This window comes from Bos javanicus, chromosome 2, assembly GCF_032452875.1.
Source record: "Bos javanicus breed banteng chromosome 2, ARS-OSU_banteng_1.0, whole genome shotgun sequence".
Classification (NCBI taxonomy): domain Eukaryota; kingdom Metazoa; phylum Chordata; class Mammalia; order Artiodactyla; family Bovidae; genus Bos; species Bos javanicus.
Window position 1 is genome coordinate 14900491 of NC_083869.1, and position 9275 is coordinate 14909765.

General features: G+C 39.7%; 1 non-coding gene across 1 annotated transcript; it reads left to right on the forward strand.

The window, feature by feature from the left end:
* Nucleotides 1-226: 226 nt before the first annotated feature.
* TRNAC-ACA (transfer RNA cysteine (anticodon ACA)) lies at nt 227-298 on the forward strand. The gene has a single exon. It is a non-coding gene; the product is annotated as a tRNA-Cys (tRNA).
* Nucleotides 299-9275: the final 8977 nt, after the last annotated feature.

The window sequence follows — 9275 nt, forward strand, 5'->3', positions numbered from 1 at the left end:
AGAGATCACGAGACCCCTGAGTAACTCTCAGTAATAGGTGGAGTGGAGTGATACTGAGAGGGGCTCACTGTAAGCAAATCCACCACAGAAAGCTTCAACTGTGGAATTATAATTTGGAAATAAAGGAGTATATCAGTTGAAATAGATTACATCAGACTTGAAGGATTCGATTTGATCAACAGAGTGCCTGAACAATGATTGATGGAGGTTCATGACATTGTGGACTTCCCTGGTGGCTCAGATGGTAAAGCATCTGCCTACAATGCAGGAGACCCAGGTTCAATCCCTGGGTTGGGAAGATCCTCTGGAGAAGGAAATGGCAACCCACACCAGTACTCTTGCCTGGATAATCCCATGGACGGAGGAGCATTGTAGGCTACAGTCCACGGGGTCACAAAGAGTCGGACATGACTGAGCGACTTCACATGACATTGTACAGGAGGCCATCCCCAAGAAAAAGAAATGTAAAATGGTTGTCTGAGGAGGCCTTACAGATAGCTGAAAAGGAGAGAAGTGAAATGCAAAGAAGAGGAAGGATATACCCATCTGAATGGAGAGTTCCAAAGAATAGCAAGGAGAGATAAAAAAGCCTTCTTAAGTGATCAATGCAAAGAAATAGAGAAAAACAATAGAATGGGAAACACTAGAGATCTCGTCAAGAAAATTAGAGACAGCAACAGAATATTTCTTGCAAAAATAGGCACAATAAGGAACAGAAATGGTATACACCTAACAGAAGCAGAAGACATTAAGAAAAGGTGGCAAGAATACACAGAACTGTACAAAAAAGATCTTCACAACCCAGATAATTATGATGGTGTGATCACTCACCTAGAGCCAGACATCCTGGAATGTGAAGTCAAGTGGGCCTTAGAAAGCATCACTATAAACAAAGCTAGTGGAGGTGATGGAATTCCAGTTGAGCTATTTCAAATCCTAAAAGATGATGCTCTGAAAGTGCTGCACTCAATATGCCAGCAAATTTGGAAAACTGAGCAGTGGCCATGGGACTGGAAAAGGTCAGCTTTCATTCCAATCCCAAAGAAAGGCAATGGCAAAGAATGTTCAAACTACCACATAATTCACTCATCTCACATGCTAGCAAAGTAATGCTCAAAATTCTCCAAGCCAGACTTCAATAGCATGTGAACTAAGAGCTTCCAGATGTACAAGCTGGACTTAGAAAAGGCAGAGGAACCAGAGATCAAATTTCCAACATCCATTGGATCATAGAAAAAAACAAAACAGTTCCAGAAAAACATCTGCCTTATTGACTACAGTAAAGCCTTTGACTGTGTGGATTATGACAAACTGTGGAAAGTTCTTAAAGAGATCAGAATAGCAGATCTGCCTCCTGAGAAACCTGTATGCAGATTAAGAAGCAACAGTTAGAACTGGACATGAAACAACAGACTGGTTCCAAATTGGGAAAGGAGTACATCAAGGCTGTATATTGTCATCCTGTTTATTTAACTTACATGCAGAGTACATCATGCAAAATGCTGGGCTGGAGGAAGCACAAGCTGGAATCAAGATTGCTGGGAGAAATCTCAATAACCTCAGATATGCAGATGACACTACCCTTATGGCAGAAAGTGAAGAGGAACTAAAGAGTCTCTTGGTGAAAGTGAAAGAGGAGGTGAAAAAGCTGGCTTAAAACTCAACATTCAAAAAACTAAGATCACGGCATCTGGTTCCATCACTTCATGGCAGATAGATGGGGAAACGATGGAAACAGTGAGAGTCTTCATTTTCTTGGGCTCCAAAATCTCTGCAGATGGTGACTGCAGCTATGAAATTAAACCCTTGCTCCTTGGAGGAAAAGCTATGACCAACATAGACAACATATTATAAAGCAGAGATTACTTTGCTGACAAAAGTCAACATAGTCAAAGCTATAGTTTTTCCAGTAGTCAAGTATGGATGTGAAAGTTGAACCATAAAGAAAGCTGAGTGTCGAAGAATGGATGCTTTTGAACTCTAGTGTTGGAGAAGACTCTTGAGAATCCCTTGGACTGCAAGGAGATCAAACCAGTCAATCCTAAAGGAAATCAGTTCTGAATATTCATTGGAAGGACTGATGCTGAAACTGAAGCCCCAATACTTTGGCCACCTGATGGGAAGAAGTGACCCATTGGAAAAGCCCCTGATGCTGGGAAAGACTGAGAACAGGAGGAGAAGGGGACAACAGAGTATGAGATGGTTGGATGGCATCACCAACTCAATGGACATCAGTTTGAGCAAGCTCTGGAAGTTGGTGATGGACAGGGGAAGCCTGGTGTGCTACAGTCCATGGGGTCGCAAAGAGTTGGACATGACTGAGCAACTGAGCTGATTGAACTGACTGACGTTGGAACAGGTTACGTCACATAATTCCTTCATCTCAGTACATCCCCAAATTAGGAGAAAAGAAATTCTAAGGGGCTTTTAAAGGCTTCCACAGTCACATTTGTACTGCACTGCCGAGTAATCATTCAGTTCACAAGTCCAACATCATCTGTAACAAGATGAAGAGAATCAGCCTGAAGAGGTAAAGGAGATTTACAGCAAATGTGTTGACGAGAGCTTGGCACAACTTCTTGTTGATACCTGGATGCAAGGGAAAATTCTCACTGCATTGATTTTCTCCAGTAGGTCTTCCTGCATCAGTGATTTTTGCTATTGAGTGAATTGGATTCCTGGTTGTTGGCAGTGTTTTTATGTCCTTTTGATTCCCCATATCTAATTTTCTAACCTGGTGCCTTTTTTAATACTAACCACAATGGATTTATACTTTGAGTCAACATCATTAGCCCACTTCCCCAGTACAGGCTTATTGACTTTACCAAGAAACTCTTTGTTTCCTTCTCATGATGAGACGTTTTCTGACCCTTTTGAATGCTTCTTTTCTCATACTGTATGACTAGTCTTATACCGCTGGATCACTCCTATTACATAAATTCTGATACTTTTTAAAAGGAGTCAAGAATGGGTACTGCCTATTGAGCACCTAATTGTGCTGGACACCTTTTTCCTTCAGCAATTCTCTGTGATAAAAACAGCAAAAGTAATGGCTAACCTCTATTGAGTACTTACTGTGTATGGCACTGCGCTAAGCTCTGTACATCTGTTTGGTTGCTTGTTGTCATGGGCCCCATCAAGGAAAAGCAATCACTCCCATTTTAGAAATGAGGGTACAGGCAGAGAGCATTATGTAAACTGTTTAAGGCCGCTGATGGTGAAGCTAGGATCTGAACCTCAGTCTGATTCACTCCATGTCCATTTCATTATGCCTGTATTATTTCTCGTATTTTGAAATACAGTAATTTAGTGTGGCTGCTTTTTTCCCAGAAGATATAAATCATTATTGGTAGTTATTGTAACATGTGGTTGTTCTGGGACTGTTGGAGCTGAAAAAGGCATTAACATCTAGTCTGATACTCTCTTTTTATGGTCAGGAAATAGAAGTTCAGAGGCATTAAGTGACTTGCTGAATGCCTTGCAGTGAGTTGGACAGAACCCTAAACACTTGTTTTCCAAATTCTTATTCTGGTTTTTGTTTGCTCATTTGTTTTCACAAGCATTTTTAGGAGTTTATAATATGAATTCAATTTGCCAGTTCTGAAAATTTTAATTTGTAATTTTCTCTGTATTATCATTTTTAACCTTCCTGTTCCAACAGTGAAACCCAACATTCTCTAAACACTGAATTATAAGTTCTCAACTAAACATTCAGATACTGAAAAATTCTATATGCAAATAGAATACCACTTTTCATAGGTAAACGAGAAGTAATTTTGCTATTATCAGAAGACTGATGAAATCAAGAATATTTTTAAATGAACAGTTTTTAGGCTTTAAAAGAAACTCTTTATTACTATTATATTTGTAGCCATAGAATTGTGCTGTGAATACATTCGTGCTTCCCAGGTGGTGCTAATGGTGAAGAACCCACCTGCCAATACAGGAGACATAAGAGACGCTGGGTCAGGAAGACCTCCTGGAGTAGGAAATGGCAACCCACTCCAGTATTCTTGCCTGAAAAATCCTGTGGACAGAGGAGCCCAGCAGGCTACAGTCCATGGGGTTGCAAAAGTCAGACAGGACTGAGCAACTAAGCATGTACGTGATCTATAAAGCAAGGCATAAAGTGTGGCAAAATTTACTTAACCTCATTGAAGGAATGCCAGTTTCCCTACTTCCAACAGTAATACACTTGAATAGAATGGCTTATTGACCACAGAGTGGAAGACTAACATACAGTGACTGAACAATGCACTAGATTAAATAGTGAATTAATATCCATCAGTAGTTCAGCCTTGATTTCCAAGTATGCTGCACTTCTACCACACCATTATCAGGCAATAATTGCTGTGTCAGAGAAAGCAGCGGGGATGATCCATACTTCTTTCCATTCTCAAGGGTGAATATGCCATATGGAATTCAATAAGGGGCAAAAGGGTTAAGTTCAGAAGAAAACAGTTCATCAAAAAAAAAAAAAAAAAAAAGGATATGAGAAAGACCACACACGTTTTCAAAGTAGCATCTGGTTTATTAGTCAATGTTGCTCAGGCATGATATCAGAATTCTTTCATGCCAAGAGCCAGAAAACTCAAAGGTAACATTAAGAGCCAGCTGCTAACTTCAGGTTATTATATGCCTGATAGCAGGAGCAGTAGAATAATTAAGTGGTTTCACTACCAACCCATCGACCAGACCACTTCTCTACATGTCTGTCTGTCCACTTGCTGTATACTGTAATTGTGCATGCTTTTGTATGACAAATGTGTGACATTCAGTATTTAGTCAGTTTTAACCTTGAGGATAATGACAAAACATCAGTTATGTGTACATCTTTAAAATTTTGGTTGAACCAATTGGGTAATAGCCAAAGCAATTTTTCATGAAGTTGCCATATTTTTCTGTTTAGAAATTTTTGCAATTTGTGTCTGTCAGGAAAATAACACAACACTATATTTCTGTGGATATGTGTGCCATGTTCTGGAGATGTTAATATCCCAAAATAATTGCAAGACAATATAAGAACAATACAGTGTCCTGACACTTTAGTCAGAAACAGTATAGAGATATGTGGTCTGAAGTTTTAGAGAAATCACAGTCCTAAAATACCACTTATTTGGCTTAATTGTAGGCATTGAAGAGGATCTCAGTGTAAAGTAGTGGAGAGTTGAAATTAGAAAAAAACTTAAGCCAGAAGCCTTTTAACTTGCTGAGAAAAGACATATATTAGGTTGTTAACTCCCAACCTGAATTTCCCACCACAAAATCTATACCTGCCCACAGGTCCTCGCGTCTGTCTTCAACTTCGCTGCTGTCACAGTGGGAGAAAGATCACCCTTCCTACCTCCAACCAACTTCATCCATGTGCCCAGTGAATCCTCTTCCCAGTCTCCTCCTGGGGAACTTGGCAGTAGTGATCATTTCCTCTCTCCACTCCAAATTCTCACACTCATTCCCTTCAAACAATTCTTCCCATCAGCTTTCCTTTTGACACATTGAAACGTGCCTAAGTCATGTTTATTTTCAAGCACACAGCCACACACACACACACAGGACCCCCCCACACACAGTCACACACACACAGCATTCTCTTGTCTTAATCTCTTTCACAGCCAAACTTTGTGAACCCTGTTTTCTCAGTTTTTCTCATTCCCTGTTCACTTGCTTCCTTTTAGGAAATATATTAAAATATTTCAAATCTGTCCATGTTTCCCAAACTGTTCCAGTCTGAATCCCACTCTGCCTAAATTACTCTTGCTGGGGCAACCAATGACCTTCATGTTGCTAATACCAATGGCTGTGTTCAACCTGTATCCTATTTGCCATCTCAGTGTTCCCAAAGAGTTGGACAGGACTGAGCGACTAAGCTGCACGCAATTCAGCACAACTAACTGGTAGCCTCCTCCCCAGATGAATGTCACCCTCTTCTCCTGTTGCTTTTCATCTTCTCCACCTTTCCTTCTTCCTCTCCTTTAGCGTCTGTTATCCTCCTCTACACATGTATAATTATTTTTTAAATTTTTATTGAAATAGAGTTGATTTACCATCAACTGTATTTTCAGATGTACAGCAAAGTGACTCAGTTACACTTATCTATTCCTTCTTAGATTCTTTTCCATTATAGTTTACAAAATACTGAATATAGTTCTTTCTGTGCTATACAGTAGGTCTTTGCTGTTTATCACATATATATATATATATATATATATATTTATTTAATAATTTAGGTGCACTGGGTTTTTTTTTTTTTTTTAGTTGTAGCATGTGGAGTCTTTTTTAAATTTTTTTTAGTGTAGCATGCAAAATGAACTCCTAATTTCAGCATGAGGGATCCAGTCCATGTTGTTGCAAATGGCATCGTTTCATTCTTTCTTATGGCTGAGTAAATATCCCATTGTATAGATGCCACATCTCCTTCATCTGTTCTTCTGCCGATGGACACTTAGGTTATTTCTGTGTCTTGGCTCTTGTGAACAGTGCTGCAGTGAACACTGGGATGCATGTATCGTTTCAAATTTTAGTTTGCTCTGGCTGTATGCCCAGAAATGGGATTGCAGAATCCTATAGTAACTCTACATTAGTTTTTTAAGGAACGTCCATACTGTTCTCCATACTGGCTATACCAATTTACATTCCCACCAACAGTGTAAGAGGGTTCCCTTTTCTCCACACCCTCTCCAGCATTCATTGTTTTCTACTCGTGTTTAAGCAGGGGAACTTCGCGGCAAACTGCATGAAGCATTCATCTTTTCTCTTTCATAGCTCTCACATCCTTGGCAATCTCAAGCTCTTCTATGAGTCACATACCCCTTGTGCACAGACAACTCCCAGCATATATACCAGCCCAAACCAACATTCTGAAATCCAGAACCTTATATCCAATTGACACTTCACCGTCTCTACTTAGATATGGCACAGACAACTGAAACTCCACATGTCTAAGTCTGAACTCATTTTCCCACCCAACCCTTCTTTCTGCCAGTGTTTCCTTTTGAAAAGTGCATCACATACTCCTTGTTGCTTGTGCCAGAAATCAGGGAACAAGGTTGAACCAAAACACAGACAACAGCAAACCAATTGTTCAACATTTATTTAGTGGGTGTATTAGTCTCCTAGGGCCACCATAACAAATTACCACAAACTTGGTGGCTTAAAATGACAGAAATGTATATTCTCATAGATCTGGAAGTAAGATGTCTGAAATCAAGGTGTCAGCAAGGCCACGCTCCCTTTGAAAGCTTCAGGTGGTTAGGGATTGAGTTGCCTCTTCTGCCTCTTCCAGCTCCTGGTGGCCCCAGGCGTTCCTTGGCTGGTGGCTGTGTAACTAGTCCTACTTCTGTCTTCACATGGTCCTCCCCTTTGTCTCTTATAAGGACACCAGTCATTGGATTTAGGGCCCACTCTAAACCCAGGATGATTTACCTCCAGATCATTCAATAATTACATCTGCAAAAGCCCTGTTTCCGAAGAAAGTCACATTCTGAAGTTTGGACTGGACGTGAATTTCTGGGGACACTATTAAACTTACTACCAGAGAAGTGGAGAGGGACAAATTTCATAACTCTAAAGATGTAGATAGGAACATATTCACTTACTAATTCACTTCCACTGGCCAAAGCAAGAAAATGTTTTAGGGGGAAATAACAAAATCCCTTCACTTTTCAACAGTTTTCGTTCTCCTCAGCCATTTTGTTTTCCTGTGCTCCAAAAACTTAATCATTTTTCATTTTGGTAAATGAGAAAATACTTAAATTCTTATAATAAACAGAAAAACCAATGTATTCCATTAAATAGCGTTAGGCCTAGTTGGTTTTAAGATTTTAACTGGATCAAAGGGTTAATTTTCAGCTGACTGTTCTGAAACAGGTTCCGAGTGTTGTTCAGTCACTAAGTAGGAGAAGCCTGTGCTAATGCAGGATTTTTATTTTTCAGTCTCCGCTCATGGGCACTGGATACTTCAGCACTGTATAGTGGGCTGTGTTTGCACTTTGCTAAGTTACCCAGTGGAGTTGTAAAGCCTTTGAAAGACCAGCATTCTGACACCTGCTCTGCTGTCCTTCCAGGAACCTTGTCTGTCTGAAGTTCTCCTTTTGACATTGCCTTCCCCTCATTCTCTACATCCAATTGAGTCCATGTTTCTACCTTCTAAATATCTCTCCAATCCACCTACTCCTCTCCACTTTTACTGCTGCAACCCGAGTCCGAGCCACCATTTTTGTCTGCTTGAACCACCTCAATAGCTTCCTAACGGATCACTCCTGATACATCTTTCACAAAGAAACAGCAGAAACTTTTCTAAATGCGAGCTTGATCATTCCACTCATGTTTCAGTACCATCCCATTCCTTTATTTTAGAGGCTGAACTCTTTACCAAAGCCCTCGTGGCACACTGCTTCTGGACCCTACAACTCTGTAGCTTCATCTCTTAGTACACATGTTCTACAGAACCATGTTCCTTCATGGAGTCAGTCTCTCTCTAACCCACCTCAGGGCCTTCACACATGCTATTCCCTTTGCCTGGTATATTTCTTAAGAATTTAAAAGCACGGGCTTTGTACTGCATTAGAGATCCTATTCTATTTATGAGCTCTATGACCTTTTGTCAATCTTTGAACTTCTGTAAGCCTTACTTTCTGCATTTAAAAAAAAATGTGTATGGAACAGTCTTATGGACTCTGTGGGAGAGGGAGAGGGTGGGAAGATTTGGGAGAATGGTATTGAAACATGTAAAATATCATGTATGAAACGAGATGCCAGTCCAGGTTCAATGCACGATACTGGATGCTTGGGGCTAGTGCACTGGGACGACCCAGAGGGATGGTATGGGGAGGGAGGAGGGTTCAGGATGGGGAGCACATGTATACCTGTGATGGATTCATTTTGATATTTGGCAAAACTAATACAATTATGTAAAGTTTAAAAATAAAATAAAATTTAAAAAAATAAAATAAATACATTTAAATTAAAAAAAAAAAAGTAACATTCTCAAAGTTGGTGTAGGGTTCAAATATGAAAATGAATTAAATTTTTCCAAGTTACATAGTACTATATAAATCCTAGTTATAATTAGTACCATTATTCTAATAGCACTATCCAGTTGAAGACCTTGAATCTCACTTTAAAGTACAAGTTAAGGACAATGTTAACTTGATAGAGTTGGATCACTATGTAAGTGCTTGCAGAAGACTTCTTTAAAAAAATTAAAATTGATTGTGTTCTACATATGTGCCTATTATAATAATTCGTCAAGCATGCATTTTTCAAGCCTTTTTGGG